Consider the following 22,146-nt stretch of genomic DNA (forward strand, 5'->3'; position numbering starts at 1 on the left):
AGTGAAGAACTGTCCAGTAAAAAGGGAAAATAGTAAGGAATTAGGCTCTCCTCTTAAACTAATTTCAACAACAGATGAATCCAAGTCTGCTTTAGTAACAGATAGGTATCAGCAATCTGGCAACTCTGGGTCTAGTCAATAATTATCAGCGCGAGCAGTGGCTATAGTCTACTTATTAAGGCATCAATGAGCCAACATCTCTGTATTGTTAGCTTACTATTATCCAGCAGAGATGTAAAATCAAGGCCTAGGACAATTCACAATCCTTACATAATCCATGTTATTTTTATATTACATTAAAAGCCATAACTTCCATCTTTTTCCCTACTGCATCTTTACCTCCCTAAACCAACACAAGGAAGACAGAAGAAGAATAGGAGGGATAAATCTATCTTGCACTTTCTGCATCGTGCGAAAGACAGCGGCCGTTATCCTATGCCCTTCTGAACCTCTCCTTCCTCAGTGAGTAGAAGGGCCAAGAACAGGGCTGGAACAGGCCAGTGGCCTGCCCCACAAAGAGACCCCGAGTCCGCTCTGTCTGCAGCCACTTGCAGCATGATTCTAATGTACTGGGGCTCAATGGCCTCTGCTCCAAAACCCAGGTTGGAGTCTTTAGTTTACACGTTGCTAGTCCAAACTAAGACCTCTCGGCTCCTTAGCACCGTTCCAGCTCTTTGACTTAGAATGAAAGCACCAGAGCAAAGGAAATTCATGTCACTCCTTGCATTGAGCTAGCTCACATTCCACCCAAAGACAGTGAACCCAGTGGGAAATAGGACTGACAGAGTAGAAGAGATACTGCCCAGAAGAACCAGCGCTACACGAAAATGAGCACAGAAAAAGAGAATAACGTTATAGCATACAGTATAACCTATGAGATTCATACTGTAGCAAATGAGGGAGATCAGAGATCAGGGTTCACCATAGAGAAAGCACAGACTTCACATTAATTGTTACTAAACTGTACGCTACATGAGTAATTGGGTTCATGGATGTTCCTGGAAGAGGCAGTAGGGAATCCATCCTCTCAGAGCAGCTAAGTGCTTGGCTTCTGTGTATTTTTATGTGTTTGTCAAACACTTCTATAGGCACTTAGGATCCTTTAAATAAATAAAATACATTGGGTTAGTTTAGTACAAAAGGCACTACATCAACGCATGTTAACTACGTTTAATGGAAATCCTAACAGGATATGGCCATGATAAGAACAGCCAAAGGAGAGCCTAATAAAAATAGGATAGCAGGGAGGAAGGGGAGGAAACCTAAGGCTGACAGGATTGCAGCCTGAAAATCAGGATAGTAGATCTGAGAATAGCTCAGATCATAAGATAGGGAGAAAAATGCACCTCCCGGTTTCCTCTGATTGGGTCAGCTTACGTTTCATTACAGGGAATCCAGGATGGGCAATTGTGTAATCAAGAGCCAGACTGCTTTACACATTTATAATTAATTCAGAGTACTTTGAAAGTGAGCTTAGAAAGTAGCCAAGTGCTTCCCTTTAAAGAAACCTCCTGCAATGCTTCTGCAAGGCACTGCAAGGAAAGCAGTCGTTCAGTTCAAGACAAAGGGCCTTCTCCCGACATAACTGAAAAAAACGTTGCCACAGGCAGTGAAGTAGAGAACATGGTCCATCTTGAAGGAAGACTTTAATCCAAGCACTGCAATTTTAGAGTGTGAAACATCATTCCGGATATTTTTATAAAATTTTAAGGGTTGAGAGACGTTTCAGTCCATAATGTACTGAGATTTAGACGATTCAGTCTTCTATTTATTGTGTAACTGCCTCTGTTAGCAGGACTGGAGCTGCAGCAACCATGTTTTTTGGCTCCAAAAACCACAATCAGCACTTCCTCACAGCTCCCAGCACTTGCCAGGAGAGTGGGCGTTAAAAACCAGACCAGACCTGGTATAGCTGCATTGCCCCCCACATACCACCCCAGCTTCTCCAGCCTCGGCACCGCAAACCACGTCGACACGCCGAGCCTGGCATGCTGCTGCTGCCGCCCATTCGTTCCGACTCGCAGGTATTCATTAGCCGTCCTGTGCCCACACAAGTAATGCAGAAAGTTAAACACCGCCTTCTGTTTTGCGTGGTTACTAATTTATCTACTCTTAGCTTTTAGTATGTAATTCACATTGACATTAATGGAGAGACAAATATGTGCGTAGCAGAACAGAGGCAGACCAAAATAAATGAGAAAAGATGTGGTCACCAGAAACCAATTATACCTTCAAAAAACTGCACAGTGAAATTAAGAGAGGAGGAAAATGAACCAAAAACACACTTGGACTGGGGGAAGAAGGGGGCCACGGGGACAAAGTTGCTAGCGCATACAATCAGTCTCAGCCTCCTGGAGAAGAATATAAATATTTAGACATGAACAGACTTCTTAAAATACAGTTGCAGAGTCTGTTGGCACATGGACAAACATACAATAAGCCCACCAATGTGGAGACACAAATCAGGTAAATCAGGCATTAAATTGGCAGGCAACATGTGCAAAATGAGTTTTGTAAAGGCAAAATGTGTTCAGCCACCAATATGAAGATAAATTTTCCAAGACAATCTGAAGCCGCACTGTAAAAGAAATAAACATTAAATATTTAAAGCTGTTCACCTAAATCCTATCACTGGGAGCACACGGTGGCTTTTTCCTTCCTCAGAATTCTTCTTACTACAACTTAAAAAACAAAGTCTTTAAAGAGAAATACTTGAACAGTCTTACTACTTTGAAAGCCAAACATCCTACCAGACGGCTCTGAAAGAGTTAAGTGCTTCAGAGCTTAGATATTCTCCTTCCCATGTCTCACGATAAGTACTAGAAGATTTATGTACAATGAATTTCCAAATACTGATCCGCACCAGCTGGGCTGTCAATCAGCCTGCCTATACAGCGCATGCCTTCACATCCCCAAGTTCTCATTGCACATAGAGGCACCTTCCCCTCCCCATGAGCACACACAAAAGCATGCAATTCCACATCGAGATGCCTATCAACTGGAGTACGTTAAAGTGGTGCTTTGGACTGCCCATGCTCCTGCAGTCCAAGACACAAATTATTTTCTAGCCACAGGAGAACAATTCCAGTGATGACTCTGAGACACCAAAGAGTATTTTGAAAGCAGATGCACATTTCCTCTAAGCCTTTTCCATTAGCAACCATCAGCAAGGAATCCAGGGTATGGGGGAAAGCTGGGAGGGAAATCCTAGGGTCAGGGCTCACTATCCGTGTCCCTAGCACCCAGCATTCAGATACAAGGACAAAAGAGAAGAGAAAGTCACTGCTCTGTGGAGGTCTTTTATTATCAGTTTACCCTTTCCCTCATTTTAACAGTCTATCTAAGAGAACTGAGATTAGGAGGACCTCCTATACACAGCTCTTTTTATATCTAAACATGCATCCAACACATTTATCTCGGCCAGATGATATCTGAATGGAGACAGAGTCTGGAATCTACCGGCCCAAGACACAGATGATGAAAGGTAGAAAAGGTAGAACTAGTTACAGTAACTTTAGGCTCTCCAAAAAAGCTCCCTAGAGTCACCTAAAAGAGGTATTATCAGCAGCTCTACATTGCTCCCTGGGTCTCATATAGTTTAGTTCAGCCTACATAAAGAGTTCATGAAATAGCCCTCTCAGGCTCACCATCCATCCCCTGCTTTCATGGATCATCCTTTATTTCTTCAATAATCACGCTTGCTCTTTAGCACGATCACACATCCTTTACTTCATTTCTCTGTCTCATGACTAAGGGAAATGCTGAATCAATAAACCTTTGTTGAACAGCACTAAGCACTATAGCCAGTGATTAAATCTTGTTTTCAATGTAGAATGCAACCTGAAGAAATATAATTTAAAAAGCTAACCACAAAGCTCAGGAAAAAAAAAAAAATTTCCTCTTTCTCTCTCTCTTTCTTTCTTTTCTTTCTTTCTTTCTTTTTTTTTTTTTAAACATTTCGCTAGACTGTACCCCTGAAATAAAGAAAAAACACAGACATGGCATCATCATGCTCCAGACTTTGTGCCTATTACAACACGATATTACCACAGGCTGTTGTTTTTGCACCTGCATTTCACTTCCTAACGTGGGTTACAGAGAAGATGATTCTTGAAAGGTTAATTAGTAGCTATATAAACAGCAAATCCTTGCTAGGTATCGGAATGAATGCGTTTTATAACCAAGGCTGAGTACTCTGTGAGGGGCAGGGCTTTGAAATACAGTACCAAGCCAGATCCTCTAGCAGGACCCGTAAGTTTTTCAGCAGAGGCTTCACCAGAGCTCTCTGGAAATTTTCATCCAGGCTCAACTGCCTATAAATAGAGAACTGCAGCCCCCGGGGGCTGCGTGGCTCTGTGCTGCCGCTGTGCTCTGAGTTGCTAAGGAGATTGCAGAGAGGAGGCTTGCAAGCCACGTGGGGGAACCGAGAAGCAAGAGACACTGCTCTGGGGTTCGGCCAGGAACTGCAGGTATCCTCTGAAAGGGAAACCTCCCTCCAAAATAAATAAATAAATAAATAAATAAATAAAAAAGTGAGATTCCCTTCAACTTGGAGGAAAATTGAAAAACTAGCCTAGGAAGGGCAAGACATTGGGAACATCAGAGTATTCATTCTCATCAGACTTCAGAATAATTACTATAAACCCTCTACTGCCTAGACACTTGCACAGCTTTCAGCATCCTTGTTTCCTGAATCCAGACCCACATTCTTTATCTCAAAGAAAAGCAATTACAGTTCATGCTACGCAGCATCATCCAGAAGCTAAAGGCATTTTAGAATCCTTTTAAGTCACTTCTTCGCAGGCTTTCTAAACATAACGGATATGCCAAAAGTCAAGCTTTCAACTGTAGCACTAAAACAGTCTACCTAAAAGAACTGAGATTAGGAGGACCTCTTATACACAACCTTCCTCATATCTAAACATGCAACCAATATATTTATCTTGCCCAGATGATGTCAGAACGGAGACAGCATCTGGAATCTACCGGCCCAAGACACAAGGGATGAAAGGTAGGGGTCATCCTGAATTAAGACTGTAGGCAGGTATTACTATGTGTTTTAGCCGATCAAATTACATCCCTAAATAAATGTTGACTCACAATGACTGTGACGGTAACAAGCGTCCACATGACTGAATGCACGCCCTGAGGAGGTTTTGCGTTTCCAGAAGGAATGGAGATACAATTTTACATGTGAGGCTTACTTAAAATTTATGCAGAAGCAACTTTCCAGTTGCTCCTAGCGGACTGCAAAATAGCCTCAAAATAAAAGTAATTACATTAAAAAAAAAAATAGAATAAAAAAAATAGAGAGTAGCTTCCACAAATAAAACCTCCAGGAACAAACAATAAAAATAAAATAAGACTAGCGTAGGGATTCCTCCTAAGAAGCATGCAAATACAAAGAGAGACCAAGTAGTTATTGCAAAAACAGCAAAAATGTTCCATGGTATTATCCACAGTCTCTTGTACAGATTAGTTGATTGTGAAGGAGATTTAAACGGTGGTGTTTTCCAAGATTCATCCACAATGAAAACGCTACTCTTAGCAGAACAGCAGCACTGTCTCTTGCCAAGACCGCGTTAGCTCGTCTCTCGCTGAGAAAACAGACTCAGCAGGAAGAGCTGCGTGTTTCCCTGTGGCCACTGACGTTTCAAACCATTAAAGTATCAGAGCGTTACACAGGTGAAGGAGAACATCGCACTTTTTCTTTTCCCCAGGACAGCAATGAACCTGCAATAGGAATATCTGAAGCAAAAAGCACATACAACTGAACAATTTGAACTTTTACTCTGTTCCATCTTTTACAGCTGATAACGGCTAACTCTAACTTACTGGCGACAAATCAACGGAAAGAGATGGAACGTATCACGGCTTATTTCCCCATGTACATATTTTTTAACATAAAAAAGTGTAGGATAGATATGCCATCATTTGATCTCAATTGTTGTAAAATCAGTCATTCTTCCTTCATCTGCCAGAAGAGCTTCAGAATTACTAGCGAGATTTTAGGCTGCCTTAAGTACACAGAAGTGCTGAGGCAAACTCCCACAGGGGACCTGAAAGTTTCTTAATAATTTCTATCTATTAGATGTCACTTTTGCACATTATTTGAGGATTGTCCAATGTGATTTTAAATTAATGAAGGATGACAAAGATGGGGAAAGAGGGAAAGATGGTCCAGGTCTTACTGCCGTTACCCTCCCCCCACCCCGACACACATAGAAGTTTTTTCATGACAAAGACTTAAAAATCAGAACAATCTCATCCTGTATGTTCTGAAGTTTATAACATAATATATTCCCTGAAGAGCAATTTACAACAAAGACCAGATAAGATATTCTTTGGCCACAAATATAACTCTTACTTGAAAAACAAAAGAAAAATGAAAAACAGGAAAAAGAAAATGGAAAGCATTCTTCTTCAATGATATACATTAGTTTTTAAATACCTAATCCCACATCATGATTTCTGAAAACAAAATTATTTTTAACCTGACTCAGCCACTTTCTCCATAAAAATCTTAATTTTGCAGGAAATGACAAGCATTACTGAACCGATGTAATTTGACAAGATGTTGAATATAAATTCATTTTATGTGGAATACTTTTGCCAAGAGGCAACGGGCACCAATTAAAATATAAGAAAGTCCATTAAAACATTAAAAAAAAAAAAAAAGTGTTTTCACTGTGAGGATGCTCAAGCACTGGAATACGTTGCCCAGAGAGTTTTTTGGAGATATTCAAAACCTGCTCCAATTGACTCTGCTCTGAGCAGGGGGCTGGACTAGACGAACTCTCGAGCTCCTTCTCAACCTCAACTACTCTGTGATCCAGTGATTTTTAAGCACAAAGATTCAGGAAAGCATATTTGCACACGTTAGGAGTTTCACAGCAGGAAATGGCCAAATGTTCTATTTTCAAATCATAATTCTTTCAATTTCTAAAAACATTTAGAATTGATTTCCTCTACTCTCACCTTAAAAATGCAGCAGTGGAAAAAATATTTTCTGTGTGGGAACATACACATACTAATTCTGTTAAGGCTGAATTTCAAATTAGAGTTAATTTCAAATGTATTAGAAATAAGTTTCATTTTCTGAAACTCAGGTCATAGGACGTACCAAAATAGATCAAAACTGACAATGAAGCATCTTTTTCAATAAACAGATTACTTAAATGATTATACTGCCTAATTGTCAGCAATAAAAAAGTACGCCTATCAGAAAAATATCATTTCTTTTTACGTACTTTATTCTTCGCGCAAATAAAGAGCTGTCCCTTAAAAAAATAGAAATCATACTTTTTCCATCAAAGGATTGGGTCTGGAACAGATTCTGTTTTTCTTTCTTCGCATTTATATAATGTGATAGTTATGACCCCTTTTCCTGTCAATTTTTATTTCCCTATGTCGTTTTATTGGCCACTGCATTTCCCGTATTTCCCCACTGACGCCTTCTTCCCTGATCTCCCTCTTACAGTAAGAGCTCTAAAATCGGGATTTAAAAGCGTAATTTTTGAAGTGACATGCAACAGAAGCAGCATGACCAACCGCCCAAACGACCCTCGTGCTTGCACTTTTGCCTATCTCTCTCTGTTGCTGTTATTTTTCTCATTTCAGGCCTGTTTCGTTGCACACCTTCGTAGAGGTCTCGCCTCAGAACAGGCGCATGCTCTGAACAGTAACGGAGACGAGCTCACACTAAGCCCTAATTCGGAAGGGTCTGGGGTGGCCCCCACTATGGTCAGGAGCCCGCGAAGGCTTAGATCACTGTATCACTATGCAAACCTGGGCAGGGCAATCCGCACCGGGGAACCACCTCTTCACACACCTGTACCAGCAAGGAGAGAGGCAGCCAGGAGGGAGACCAATCCACGCAGCCCGTCCAGAGCTCAACGGGGTTCATGACAACTACAAAAAATGAGGTCAGAGCTGGGCTCTGCAAACACAGCGAATCCCTCTTGCCTGACACCGAACCTGCTATATCCCCAGGTCATCCAGTTTCCACCAGGCTGAGGAACCACAGATTGCCTTGAGTCAGCTGCAATTTTTAAGTCAGAAAATGGAAAACCATGAATTTCCCCAAGCTGTATGACGCTGCACAGAGAAGAGATGAGTTTGGGTTCCTCAGCCGCGCCAGTCTGCACAGTGTGCTTGTTCAACACCCTTCTTACAACGGCTCCATGCAAAGAACTGGCATTGCACCAATTTCCGATCCGCAGCGAAGACGGAGGGGAACCTGTGCCACAAACGCGGCTCAAAACGCACGGAAAGGATTCCCTGCTTTGGAGGAGGTGTGAAACAGTCTGCTCAAGTAAGGATCGGAGGGAGCCATTAAGAAACACCGGCTGGAGAAACTAATCCTTTAAGATCATTTAAAAATAAAAATACAATAAAGCAAATAAACTGTGCAGTCCTGTTACAAGTGCGGAAGAATTAACTATGAAACGATCTTCAAACTCCACCCGAGTCTGAAAAGGCCGTTCACATCACTAAATGAATCTTGGTCTAACATTACCTGTGTAATTATTACATAGCTATCACTGCTAAGGAAGAACGCAGTCAGAACTAAGCGACATGAGCAGTTTTGTCATGGATGCCACCTCTACAGAACAGGCGTATTCCCAAGTCTCTCGGACGGGTCGAAGAAGTACAGAACTGCAGAAACACAGCCTCCCCTAAGAAAACAGGGCTGAAGCACCCAGAATTTCACGTTCAGCTTAGTTCAGAGCTTCTCAAATTCTGGACTCAGAACTAAGCTCACAACTCACATTCAACTCCAAACTCTGAACCATGCTGAACAGCAGCAGCTGAGCAAGCAACTGCTGGACACACACAAACCTGGAAGATAAGAGTGAGCACAGCAAGCACAATGGCAAAAGTCAGTATAGTGAAATGTTAGAGAAGGCGAGTATTTGAGAGCCAGCAAATTAACTCCATAATCCTCTGAATTCTGGTATTTATTCAACGCCAGACAAAGAAACCCTTTAGGCAACACACAGCTTTCCTTCAGTACATAGATGTTAAAAATCATTTTTAAAAGGTAGGGGGAAAAAAAGAGTCAAGTTAAAATTTATTCAAGATAATACCCTCACCTACCTTGTACTAACTCTTTCAACACACAGTGTTGGTTTCCTTTGCACATTTCTCCTAGTCAGCCTACAGCGAGAGGGGGAAATGTGCCCAGCCGCAATACTACTTTCATGTTTGCATTCATTAACACTGTTGCAATGTCTAAATTGCTGAGGCATAACAGGTTTATTTCTCTGCAGAAACAAAACATTTTACTGGATTAAAACAGAATAAAATGTCAATAAATATGAGGACTCATGCAAGCTTGTTTTATAAAAACTCTGCACCGAACTTGTGGCTCCTTTTAAGCACTCGCAGTATTTTCCCCTGAGGTTCGAGTCCCTCCCCAAAGAGGCAGGGAAAACCAGCGCTTGGAGAATACTGTTTTGCTGCAAACAGGCTCGCTCAGCTTTCAAAGTTGTTGCGGTGACCGCAAAGAGTTAAGCACCACCAGGCATTGCTCTGATCTCACACATCAGTGAAAAACCAGCAGCAACTCTACCCAAAGCAACGCTGCAAAATAAACATTCGCTGAATCAGACCCAAAAGCTCTTAAAGAGAACAATGGGCTAAATATATTTATATGTATGGATTTCCCAAGGTCAACTCCTTTTGTACCAACGCAACCTCTAAATATTATCATTTAACCTTCTTCATGCTTTACGTTTTGATTCCCAACTAACAACAGTCATTCAGATCAACACAAAGCAAATCTACGGAGTTCCCAAGTCCTGAAAAGGGTTGGGAGTACCTACCTGAAACAATCATTTTGCCAACCCCCCCCCTCCCCGACTCCAAAAATAACATTGCACTCTGCAGAGCGGGATCAACTTTAATGATACTCTGTGACAGCATCAAATGATCCATATGCCACCTAAAGTTGAAACGGCCTAAAAAACTAAATTTTGAGAACCTGAAGTCACATCTTTCCTTACTTGGGGTGAGAGTGCCTCTACGTAAGCTACAAATAAAAAGTCTTAACGTTTCTCGCAGTTTTATCACTGTCATCTGCAGTCCCCACAGGGTTAACGTCTGAAAGCCTAACTCGGCCTCTCCGTCTGTAGCTTTCTGCCACCGTGACCAGCTGTTACAGCTTAGGCATATCATCAGGAATTCAGTGACACAGCAAAGGTCTGAAAGGCACACACACATACATTTCTGATCCCAAATAAGCAGAAAGTGGACCAAAAAAATATGCCCATGACTAACAAGTCCCATCATTCCTTCCACGCCTCTTCAGAATAAACGGATTTGAGAACTTAGCAATGGTCAAAAGAAAAAATACTTTTCCCTAGGGAATTTTCCTTTTTTTTTTTTTTTTTTTAAATCAAAGTGGGCTTTTTATTTTCCCCAGTTTTCAAAAATATATATAAATATTCATCCGTGTTAGAGACACAGCCTGGGGTAAAAGCGGGGGGGGGGGGGGGGGGAACGGCTCAACACTGCCCTAAACCTCGCAAACGCTACTAATTTTGCTTCCTGCATTGCTCTAAGGTCAGAGAGAAGTCAGAACTGAATCACAAGTGTGAGCAGCAGCATATTTTCGCTTGGAAATAGCTGCCACCTGGGGGCATTAGGCACGTCTGAGCAACCCAGTTCTGCTAAGCCAGCGCAGCACGGAGCAAGGCTACTGCAGAGCTTTCCCCTCCACGAGGCTGGCGAGAGGTGCGATGTGAAAGCCAGGGGTGCAAATTGATGGGGGATGGAAAGTGAATAAAAATTAATATCAGGGTGTTAACACAGCTGAATGTCAACCAAGAAGCAAAGATGATTTTTTTTTTTTTAGGCTGATAACTGCTGCTCCTATAAAAGCATGAGAGACACAAGGGGAAGGGGAACAACTGGGATGAGTTAGCGAGCGCTGCAACATCCCTCGAAGGCACAAAATCGAAAGCCAGCAGCCAAGACGAAGCGTCGGGGCACAACGGAGGGATCGCTCTCCGCTGGTGCTCGTGCGCCGTCCCGGGCGCCGATCCCGGCGGCGTGACAGCGTGCACGGCCACCTTACAGGAACCGACAGGGCTGCCTGGCAGAAACGGGCTGGGTGGAGATGCTGCCCTAAAACTGACAAATAAAATAGGGTTTTGAATGTGAAAAGTGGGTCACAGCTAAATACAGTAGGACAATCCTAACGCTACAAAGCGGCGCTCCGTCGCTTCAGCCCCACGCAGTGAATAATGGAGAAGTTACCGGCAGGGACCCCGAGGCCTTTATTAGGATCGTTATTATGCAAATTTGCAAGTGCCCATCAGCCTGTCAGTCTGGGAGCTGGAAGCTGACCTAGGTGAATCTCATTAAGTGCCCCTGCCCCAGCCTATATTTATTAATTCTCCCAGTCATCCCGCTAACGATGCCCTCCTCCTCCTCCTCCTTTTGCCCAGTTGCACAGCTGACCCCCCAGTTCCCCTCTCTGCCCTCCCCTTGCTGCAGCCAGTCCAGGCCTTTTCCCCTCCCTTTATCCATTTCCTCACCCACCATGGGGGATTTCCTCCTTCCACCGAGGGGCTCCATCTCCAACGCCTCCTCCTCCAGGCTCCAAGCACCCTCAGGCATCTTTCTTCGCTGAGCCGAGGGGCGACGGGGGGGAGCTGCGAGCGCGGGTGCAGCACCCACCCGACGATGGGTGTTAAATCTGCGGGAAGGGGTTTCAGCGCAGGCAGGAGCTCTCTCACCTCTGCGCCGCTATTGCTGGCTGGGCTGGAAAGGCCAGAAGCGCTGGAGCACAAGCAATCCTGTACCCAAGAGCCTGGGCCGAGGCAGGTACCTTCCCAGTCATTCCCTTAGTTATCGTTATAATCTTCACGCGCATACAAAAAATCTGGACTTCTTAAAGAGCACTTAAACGCTTCTCGCCCTCAAAGAATTAAATTACCATTTATAGCCTGTTCTTCCCATTAAAAATTTATCAATTTATTCATCACTTCTAGGACTGAGACCTTTCATTTGTTTTACAATGAAGAAACCTTTGATCTGCAATTCTCCGAGGCTACAATTTTTTATTCTTTAGTTCTTTCTCATTAAAAATAAAATACCTCTAATCTCCAAAATGCCTTGATGGCGCACTCAAAATGCTCATTTTAACTCTGAGAAACTTATTTTAGCCTTACCTGGTGATAGGCGCTTTACAAGTTTCAGAGGGATTTTTTTTTTAAACAATAGCAATGCCATACTGAAAAAAAAAAAAAAAAAAGAGGTTTTACAATACATCCAATAATTACAAGGCTGGAAGACTGCAACCGGATGGTATTACAAAGTGAGCTAGAAGAACGCCTTTCTCCTGAAGACGCAAATGCAAACAGCAAGACTAAAGCGTCACACAGTTTCTTTACCCAGCATCCTGAATTAGGCTAATCTGAAAGTGAGTCTGCTCTGCGAAACCTTCTAAGCCAGACCCCGGGCTTTGCAGCCTGCCTTGCACAGGGGACACTTTAATAGAGACTGAACAAAACCGTGCTTTAAGACTCAAAGGCAAAACTTGCAGAAGAACATTCAGAAGATATATTTTAGCATGTTTCCCCCCAACCCGTCCATCTTGTTCGCAACAGCTCAATATACAAAGACCTCCTCTCAGTAAAACAACTCCTAGCGGTTGGGTGTGACTATGGCTGCAGAAAGCAGCCTTGCTCATAAGCAAACTGTTAAATCTGTGCTTCATTTCAGCGGCATCAGCGTGCTCCTACTGAGAGCTGGACGCAACGCTCAACTAGATTTGCTGTATCGTATTCCCCGTGCAAATTGCATCTCACTGGCTTTGAGGATCATATGGTTTTGCTGTAGTTTACTCCATGACATTTACTCCATTAGTTTACTTCATTAACATTACTAGAGGCACGTGGGCTGCACTGCTGCTACTACTAAACAAAGAGGGACCAAGGACCATTCTCTCGACTTCAGGCCACGTGGCACAGCCTGGCCGTGTCTACCTACATAGTGCTGGACACTGCGCATCCCTGGGCCCCTTATGAAGGGGTTAGGACTTAATTACTATTTGGCATATGGCTTTCAGTTCAAAAGCATGCAATGCTCCAGTAGTTGCACCATCATCACCTATCAGTGAGGTGCTTTCACAGCTCTGGATGCCCTGGTGCAAATTCAGTCAGGAGAACCCCGGGCGGTAGGGATCCGGCCGCAACGTCAGCATCCTCATCGCCTACTGGGAACAGCCCCTGGGACACAGGAGCGTCCCAGCTGACAAGGGCCAAAAATGTGCCAGGAAGCATCTCAACAGGTCTTCAGGCTTGCTCCTCTTTCATTTGTGAGTACAGATGTAGCAGTAAGGATTGCTCTTTCCTGCTGCTCCAGCAGAATGCTAGTCACCAAACTAATCCCTCGGTAAATAGTCTCAGTGCTGGTCCACCACACAGCTCTGCATTATGGCTCTGTACACCACACGGCTTTGCAGGAGTTCCTCTGCACTGAGGTTTCTGAAAGGTGATTTTTCTATACACCGAGTCAAGAATCTTCCCTTCAAAACCATTTTTTATGGAAAAAAATTGATTTTTTTCCTCAAATACAGATTTCCCTGCGTTTGCTTTTCACAAGATTTCTCATGTCTGGCACGGGGCAGTGTCTGAAAAGCCAAGCGTTGTGCTGTTCACGTTTTGAATTTTTAATTTGAAGATATTTATCTGTCACAATGAAATCCTTTTTTTCTGTGCAGCTCTGTTCCTGGTGTCACAGGCAGCTAAAGAGCAAGTTAAAATTGAACTCCGAATAGAGCCCAGGTCTCGCTCAGATCCTGAGTTCAGATCAGTTCAGATGCAATGGTGAACTAAGCCCACAGTACTCTTCCAAGCATCTAGCTTTTTCCAAGCTTTTCTAACCACCCAATTCCCAACGCTGAAGCAGAATGACCAGCTAACTTGGTAGAGAAACAATAATATACTCCACTACCAAAGCAAGAGCATATCAGAGGATCAAAAACCACTTAGCGTCCAAGCCTCTGTTTAGTGCAAAGTAAACCCTCCAGCTGCTACAGAGAGAAAAGAGGCAGCTTTTGCCAACAGACACGTTTGTGTAGGAGCACTAGCTATGACCATGGGAAACTGCCACCCCTTCTGCTCACTCCCAGAAGAGCCACAAGCTACCTGCATCAAGAGAGAGCAGAGGAGGAGCATCAAGAGAGAGGCAGAGCTAGCAGGCAGCACATAAATCCAGAAAAAAAACCTCTCCATAAAATAGCACGTGACTAAGCGTAGTTAATTACGTTTTTGTCGTCAAATACAAGATGGACCAAAAATATTACTCTCTTCTAAGCCACTTGCATATGCCAGAATATTTCCACTCTGCATAAATGGATTCCTTTCAAATATTGTGAAAATGAATTCATCCCAGAAAAACAGAACAGGCCAAACTGCATGTCACCAGATGTCACCCGGGCTATGATACAGCCACTTGAGCATGCTCTTCAATAGCACTGCACAGGAGCCACGAATGTCTGATGAGCCCCAGGAACACGGGCTTGCCAAGCACTTGTCAATCTCCAGTGCACGTTATTCCTGTTCAGTAATCTAACGCCGGCATCTTGTTCCCGTGTATATAAAAGCTTGCTCAGCGTGTTCAAATTGCCATAATTCTGACAGTCTCATCACTTGGCAAAACGCTGCCATATTAACAGATAACAGCTTGCCGTCTCCTGCCTACTCTGCATCCATCACTCATTGCAGGCAAAGGATGGACAAGGGGGTTTCTCCTTCTACTCCTGTTGTTGCAATAGTACTTAAATGCCTACTACCCCCCAAACTGGGCAAAGGTCTCTTTATGGCAAGCAACACTCAAATACATAGTGGAGCACTGTTTTGTCCAGGTGAAACAGAGTGCACACACAAAAATAAATAAATAAATAAATTACTCCCATTTTAGAGTCCTTCACAGAGACTGAAAAGAATTTACGTGACGAAGGAAATAACGCGTGCTGGGAAGGTAAAGTGAATTCATCCCACCCAGTCTTGGTCCAAATAACCATAATATTATTGCATTAGCACCGTGTTTAAAGGGAGCCTAGATCGGAGGCTCCCGAAGTGTGGTTTGCAGTCAACCTTTGCTCCGTGAGTCACAAGACTGACTGACAGAGGTCAGGCCAAAGGTTTCCCCAGCCCACTATCCTGCCTGATAGTGGCCCGCAGTAGATGCATAGGCAGGAGTAAAAACAGGTAAATACACTGCACTGCAACATGCGTAATTCTACCTTGTACAGCAATCTAGTGGCCTGTGGCTCCCAGATTTCCTGAACCAGAGGGGATCTCTCCCTTTTCACTAACATTTAATGGATTTCTTTTCCATGAATTTATACAGACACTGAAAGAGAAATAATAAAAAAAAAGCAGAGTACTAAGGTGAATCATATATGGTTCATACATATGTGTGTATATATATATATATATATACATAAAAACACACAGTAACGTGCCTTTTCTTCTTCCACAAGGTATGACTGGTCAGGAACGACTCCTATCACAGCAGCAGTGCTGCAGCAGGTCCTCTTAGTGGGCGTAACGGTAAGGAAAACGGTTGACTCTTTAGGCCAATGCTTCCCAAATGGTCTCTTTCAGACTCGAAGCATGAACAACATGCATTTAACAGCACTTATTTCCACAGTTTGGGAAGCAGATACCTCCCCCCTCGTCCAAAGCATTCTTCCCTTAAATACAGGATCAAGTTATTATGAATTCTGTCTTCTTGTTTCTGTTTGCATTTTCTCAAAGACACTGATATTTGCGTTAGCGCTCGCAATGCTGTTCTCCAGTCCTAGGCCTCTCGAAGAGACCAGTGCAGGAATACCTTTGCTGTATCAACAATGCATTGATCAATGTACAAGCTGGTTTGTACAGGAAATAAACAGCCTCCATCCTGATCAAAGGTCCTGAACATGTTGCTTGACAGACTATAAGGAAGTGTTTTAAACACTGCAGGGCACTATGTTTGCATTTAATCTTTTCTTTTTTATTACTTTCTTTTTTAAAACATTTTTCCCCAACCTGTCAGTGTTTGCTTTCCTGATCTGTTTATGCTATGTAAGCTGTAGGTTATTTCTGTTAGAGACCCTAATTTCCTCCTCTGCTGGGACTATGGCGATAGCCCCAAGGAAGTTTACACTGAGAGAGAAGAGCATGGCAGGCAGTGAATTAAGTGGTTCAGAAAGAGATTAAATTAGCTTTCTGAGAGTGGAGGAAAAAAAAAAAGATAAATAAATAAATAAATAAATAAATAAAATAATGGGGGTTCCACTCTCCTCTCTCAGCTGCAGATGGACATCAGAGGGCTAGTCGAAGAAAACGATCAAAATGTGACACCGAATGCAATATCTGATTTATTGACACAAGACTAATACCAGAATTTGGTTTGGGTTTTTTTTTCTCCCCTCTTCCAGATGTCAGATAACACAGAAAATGCCGTCTTTACAATTTCCCATAGAGTATCACAGGCACCAGCTACAGCACTCAGTCTGCAGGAGCTGACCGACAGCACTTCTCCTCATCTTCGAGCACCTTTAACCCTGCTCAGTACTCCCCCAGCCTCTCTCCTATGACCGCTGCGGCAAGGGCCGCTGCCAGGCAGGCTGCAGAAGGGGGCTGCACGGACAGAAAGCAATCCAGAACATAAGACAGACGTCATATAATTTAAAAAGTAACTTAAAAAAAACCAGCTAGTTAACTGCACATCCAAGCTATGAATTTGTTACAGTCTCCAGAGCAGCCACGGGCTGCAGCAGCCCTGGGCTGACCACTTACAGGCTTCACCGGCTCCTTTCGCCCTGCTCATCTCTGCCCTGGCACCTCCTCGCGCTCCTGCTTCCGAGGCGTGCTTCGCGCGCCTGCAGGCTCCAACTGTGGCTGGGAAGAACCCTCCACCTCTCCAGGTCTTGCTTTATAAAGGATCGAGCTCTCCTGACAGTCCTTGCTCTTCCTCCTCTGCTTCTGCCAAAAAGGTCTGTAAATTCCAGCTTTTTCCTTGGCAATTCTCTCAAGAGGTGACAGCGAAAGGGAGGAGCTTTTTTTGGTAGCCAACTCCCCGGCTGGCTGAGTTCAATTCATTTGTTTCTACTGAATGTTTGCTTTTCAGGCTGCTGTAAAATTAGATGGCAGGAAGCCTAGGGCTCCTGCGTAGGCATCTTCCTTACCATCTCCTAAGTCTCAAAGCACAGAAATGGCGCGTTCATTCCAGTGAAGAGAACCTGGCTGACATTTCCACGAGCCTTAACAATGCTTTGAAACCCAGTGCTGAAAGCTCCAGGACAGATCAGGATTCACGTCCTGGAGGAGAAATTCCAACCTAACAAAACAACAACATCAGTATTGAGAAGAAGAAGCCAGAGCCTGAGAGGTGTTGGAGCTCCAAGCTTTGAAAATGCCAGATATTTCTAAATCTGATGCCTAAAGTACTAAGCTGTCCCATCAGGCATTAGTGGAAGTATTTATTATTTTCAATACATGCTGCCTGCAGGCAGAAGCAAATAAAGTGAAAGAGAACGACAAGTGCCCCTTCAAAGGGACTGTCAGCTGAAACAAGAAAGCTGTGTATGGAGTTTAGACTTTGTACTTTCGAATGCAAGTGCACCTACAAAGAGAGACAAAGCATTATAACCATGCTATTCCTGACTCTAACCATTTCTTTGCATTTAAAAAGAATGCACAGAATGCCACGAACATTCATTATTCTTTAATGGCACACTTTGGCCAGGAGAACCGAATGCAAGAAAATGAAAGAGCCCGTTTGCTACTGAAAACTGAAGGCTTCTCATTGAAAGTTTAAAAAAGCAAAGTATAACAGTAAGGACAAAGTGTCTACTTTTAACTCCCTTTTCTTGTTCTCCCTCAACTGTGCTTTGGGCCATGAAGATTAAGAAAGTATTAAGACAAGATGTTGAAGGGAATTTAGAGGTTTTTGGATTTTTTTTTTTTTTTAAGAGCAGATTGCAAAAACTGTAAGAGAAGTTTCATCTGATTAAAATAACGAAATTTTCCAAAGCAGAGATTTGCTAATTAATAAGAAAGTCTACATGCAAAACAGTAATTTTTATATCTTTGTGAACAGAAGACTATTTTATGATAGATCATAAAAGGTGATGTGTTCAGCTGCCCTTGGGATTTACAAGATGCTAATAACAGATCTCCCATACATTCGCAGGTTACCACACCAGAAATAAATACAATCATGGTGGATGAGAGATGTTGCCGTAAGGGGTTCAAAGTACAGTGGAGTCAAGGCACAACCTTTTCACAGTCCTCCTTTGGTAACGTGTTATCTGAAAGAGGACATAAAAGTTAGATTACATCAGTAATAACCAAGGACATGATCATCTTGGAACAGTTTAACTCCGGCAGCAATAATTACACTTTGCTTTGAGGGCAGCATCGAAAGGCACAGTGAGATGTTACTAGCATGATCTCAGCTGCAGAGGTCCTTGTTCTGGAGTGCACCCACCAAATGAAGGTGCTGCCAAATGCTGTCTAAAAGACAGCCACATGCAGGAGCAATTGGCCACAGTGGATGCCACAGCAAGGACTACCCTTGCTGAGCCCTTTGCACATTGTCAGTGACATCTAGACTTAGATCTGCATAAGCTAGAAGGTAATCCCATCCACTGGTCCTAAAAAGGGCAAGTTAGACAATTTCCCTTCCAGCACCTTTTTAGATGAGCAGTTAAGGATAGAGGAAGGGTTTTTCATGCTTTTGTTACACATCCCATCCATGAAGACTAATCCAATGAGAGATGACAAATTATTTCCTAGTCGACCTATTTTGTGCACCACAAAATTTTGCACAAGAGAAGTTGGCAGCGTGCAGTCCAGACATCACTGTGATAGACCTTGAATGGCACAGCAGAAGGCCAGAGCAGGACCTTGCAGCATCTTAACAAGGGACTCTGCAAAAGATATCAGCTCTCATCTTCCACTGAATTTCCACTGGCACAAGAAGCCTCTTATTTGGGAAAAAAGGATTCAGGGGGGCACAGCCTCCCTGAAAAAGTGCCAACACCTGCTTTACAATAGCCCTTTAAAATCCTAGGATCTCTTCCAGCTAGTTTCTTCTAACTTTCATTTCATTTCACTTCTACAGCCTACAGCCTCTTCACTCACATACCTTTTAAGTCATTATATCCCAAAGTGAAAGATAATGTACCATTATCATCCTATATCTTAAAAACATGGGATACAATACTAGATCAATATCCCAGCCTACTATTAAAAGGCTGCACAGTCAACCACAAATCTTCCTTTACTTATCACTCAAATACTGAAATACCTAAGGTTCTTCTCTCCCGCAAAAAGCTCTTGAACATTTAGTATCTTTTCCACTTAATGGCTCTATTTCTTCTTAAAGTCAGTTGCACATGTTTTAATGATGCATTCCCTCTGCTACTTCTCCATCTGCAATTTATGCATTTGTATGAATTTAACTCTGGTGAACAATAAATTCAGAGATAGAAAAAACAGACGATGGGCAGTCATCGTACAAACTTCTTCAAACCCACCTGCCTTAGTTTTGGTACAAGGGCAATCAAACCTCTTGCTCAGAGGGGAAGCATTCTCTGTTTCAGCCGACACATTGCAAAGCCTCTGATGACAACACCAATAAGAAAAAAAAATGGGCATCTTTCAGGAAAGAGAGCTTGAACCTTTTTTCTGCTCCACCATTCTCACGTGGGCCACAGGAGAACTATCACATGGCAGCAATCTTGACCAAGCGCTCTCTTCTGTGAGGCCAGAATTGGCTACCAAAGACTGGGCTACCCTCCCCAGATAGTCTCGTTAAACAGCAAATCACAAATTGGTTGGGCGAGCAGGTGAGTCACAGACCTCCTTTTATTTATAGCTCAGTTGGAGAATGGGGAAAGGTATGGAGGACGTTTCCTATTATAATGCTATTATAACAGTATCACAAATGTTAAGAACAGTGGTCATAAAACTAGTCTTGTAAGTCACCAAGTACCTAAGCTTTCTTACTTGTTAAAGAAGAAAACCTCTGGATAAACTTTTTTCTTTTTCTTCCTTTCAAATAAAAAATACATCTAGTTTCAAAGCACACTCATTTCAGCCTGAAGAGTTCATCTAGTCCTGGTCATCTTATTTTGCCCAGCTGTTCGTTCCTAAAATCATAGACACACAAAAGAAGGCTGGCAAGGAATCACAGAAAGTGATAGCTCAAGTCCTCAGGTCACGAACCGTTCCACCACAGGGTCCCAGCAAAACACACTCTCAGCAAGCGTTTAGAAAACCTTAGTAGTCTCCCTGTCATCAAAATAGCACAACTATTCCTGGAGAGTTTACAGACAAAAAAAATGAAAGAAAAATACTTGGTTTAGATAAAACTTTTAAAGGCATTTTTAGGAGAATGTCAGTATGGGCTTAAAGGAGAAAAAAAAAAAAGTGCATTGCAGAGGTGCCCCAGCTCCAAGTTTCCTGCTCCCTCCACTCTCGGCTCTGAACAAACAGCTCCCACGTTTCCCCCGTAGCGCGAGATGGGGCCCACTACTGCTCTCTCAGATATCTCATGACGAAAGGTCCCAAACACATATAGAATATCGTTAATAAATAGGAATTATTCATCGTCCCCCTGGGTAGGTCAGAGAATACTTGGTCGCTATCCTGCCGTCATGTTACGGCATAGACTAAATAGGTGCGTAGGGATGAGGAAAGGAGAACAGGAGACTTCCGCTCCCTGGCAGATACGTTTCAGTCACGCAGACGACACCCAGGCACCTCTCCAGCCCCGCTGCTCGTCAGCACTGGCACCAGGGCAGGGTTTGGGGACCAAAGACGATCCTGTCGCCGCTTGTGGGCGCCGCGACCTGAACAGAGCCCGCTGTTAACCACCGCCGCCCCTGCAGCGGCTCACAGCTCTCCAGCAAACTAGCGAAACCCTCGCCTACGCTGGGAGTGCCACACCGGGAGATCATATCCTTCTGCATTAACTCGGCTCAGGCTGCCTCCCCGCTCCCTGAACGCTTCGGAGAGCGCTGGGAGCTCGGGCGCTCAATCAAAGGCTCTGCAGGGCCGGGCTCGGCAGGCACCACCTCCACGCACGGGGTGCGCCATACTCTGCCAGGAAGCAGGTCCCTGCTCCTCAAAGATGGCGGGGTTTCTCCACAACTAAGCCTCCTCATTGTTAAGACACCTAATCACAGTAGGAAAACAACAACAAATTCTGTGGGACCAGCGTCATGACGTGATATTATCCAGCTTTTCTGGGCTGGAAGGGTTGGGGGGGGGCATTGGGAGGCCGTGAGCAGGCTGGGCTCTCCCGCCCTTCCCTCCGCACCACCCGTCGTGGTGGCCCACCTCCGTTGGGGCACGGAGAGGAGGCGGGTGCCCCAGCACCGGAGCCTCTCCTCTCGCACGCCGTGGGCCACGCGGCCCCTTCCCGAGTCCCCCCTCCTGGTGCCCCGCCGTGAGCGCAGCGCAGCGACAGGGCCAAGGCACAGAGAGGGAAACGCAGCAAAAAGCCCCCACGGTTCGGCATGGTGCACATCAAGAGCTGCCGGACGCCAGGGCAAGTGGACGCCGGGCCCCTCTTGCCCAGCCCGCCCTCCTCCTCGCCCCGGGGAGACGCCGGGGCGGCCATCAGCCGGCACGACCGCGGGCCGAGGCCCACGCGCCCGCGCCAAAACCGCTCTACGCCCGTGGCGCCTGACACTGCGGCCTGGCGCCTTCGCCCTCCTTCCGCTGCAACGCCGCTGGAGCTGCTTCACGGACGACGTCCGCCATCTCGGACGGAAAAAACTCTGATTTGGTTTTAACTAAGGAGGGGGAAAAAAAAAAAAAAACTATTTTGAATACAATTCAATCGCAGTTGCAGGCGCCGTGATCGCCAGCTCCCCATTGTAGACGGCTCCTTTCCAGATGCCGCTGGGCTCCGGCCCCTGTACGACCTGCGCTCTTTTTAGGTTGGGGGAAGTTAATCAAACGTCTCTTTTATTTCTAGATTTTTTTCATATGACTATATGCCACAAACTCTATTAACGTTACATCCTGAAACATCAAAGTTATTCGCAGATCAATCAAACTGACAGAAAACGTTCTTCCTGCCCGGGGAGAACTGAACTCAGCCGGCTTTCTACCAGGAGAGCAAAAT

The 22,146-nt window shown here is 44.2% G+C and overlaps 1 protein-coding gene across 3 annotated transcripts in view; it reads right to left on the reverse strand.

Annotated features, from left to right (window-relative positions):
- The window catches only part of FAT3 (FAT atypical cadherin 3), a 385,938-nt gene extending 367,622 nt beyond the window's left edge, over positions 1-18,316 (reverse strand). For 2 of the 3 annotated variants that reach the window (XM_068930524.1, XM_068930523.1), the window contains exon 1: positions 16,803-17,592. The gene's annotated coding sequence lies outside the window, so the exon portion shown is untranslated. Of the gene's footprint in view, positions 1-16,802; positions 17,593-18,284 lie in introns of those variants that run through there. The other variant, XM_068930522.1, reaches the window with a different exon arrangement.
- Between the last annotated feature and the right edge of the window lie 3,830 nt (positions 18,317-22,146).

Source organism: Struthio camelus, chromosome 1 (assembly GCF_040807025.1).
Source record: "Struthio camelus isolate bStrCam1 chromosome 1, bStrCam1.hap1, whole genome shotgun sequence".
In the NCBI taxonomy this organism is placed as follows: domain Eukaryota; kingdom Metazoa; phylum Chordata; class Aves; order Struthioniformes; family Struthionidae; genus Struthio; species Struthio camelus.